Genomic DNA, 1,301 nt, shown 5'->3' on the forward strand with positions numbered 1-1,301 from the left:
GTCTTTTGATAATTGATTGTTTGTTTCTCATTACTTTGCTAAAACCTTCAAAGAATCCCAACAAGGCTTACTAAATCAATAAGATGCACACTTTGGCAATTCCAAGGGAGAACGACTCGGGAGACTAGTACTCTCGGATATAGATTGTAGATTTGTTTGATGAAGGATTTTGCGCCGGTTTAGACTATACTACGATTGATCATTTGATAATTTCTATACCGGCAAAAATTCATTTGTCAGGACACCCAGCAGAAAATTTCTTGCATCGACAATGGTATTTCAGTCTATTGGACTCCAAAACCTTGTTTCACTATTTCTTCGAATGCAGTATCACTGCAATCAACACAGCATATCCACTCCTAAATTTGTGGCCCACTCAAAATTCTACCCCCGCCATCCATGTTGTAATCTTGCTGTCGCTAAGATTGAAAGGGTAATCTAGTTGCATTGCATCTAGATTAAAAGTGTGATAATGGGTTAGAACTTCTGATAACCGTAGAATGACCAATAGGGAGAAGAAGAAACCGAGCACCCCTACAAGCTAGAGTCTCCGTTACATACTCCTCATATAAATCACTTTTGTTGGATGACCCGCTTTCAGCCACATAATCTGAATCAGACTCACTCAAGTCTACATCAACATTATCTCAAGGATCAGCAAAGTGAATGGCCTCGCCAATACTGGGACTGCTTTGGGTATTGAAGAAGATGACCCAGAACCACCTCCTACATCATGAACCACAGCATACCACTCCATAACATGTTGCGGTATTAGCCTAATATGTACATCAAATATTATACTAACGTGTTTATTGGCTTTAACCCAAAACGTCCTGTTAATAAAATTTTCACCAGACAGTACTGATAGGAATCTATATGTGACTTTGCCAACTTCCTTTAAACCAATTGCCCTTATGTTGCTCAATACAACAATTTTAAGCGCATCTAAAAAATTAACACGATAAGTGTGCAGCATCACAGATGAATTACACAAAAATATCACTCTCTCTTCACCATTTTTAATAATCTCATTGGAATAAACTACCACATAAAAGAACTTATTACTAGCAATTCTTTTGAGAAATAACAAAAGGAAGAATTGATGGAATTGACATAAATTTAGTGTGATAAATAATTGAACCAACAAACTACTTATATAAACCTTTTTTTTTAAATATACTTATCTAAGATACAAAAAATCCTATAAACTTATACACGTAACTCGAATACAGTATTCTAAATTTGGCCTTTATCTATATTGCGGGTACAACGCACCCAGTTTATCATAACTACGTTGTTCT

Source organism: Arachis ipaensis, chromosome B03 (genome assembly GCF_000816755.2).
Source record: "Arachis ipaensis cultivar K30076 chromosome B03, Araip1.1, whole genome shotgun sequence".
NCBI lineage: Eukaryota > Viridiplantae > Streptophyta > Magnoliopsida > Fabales > Fabaceae > Arachis > Arachis ipaensis.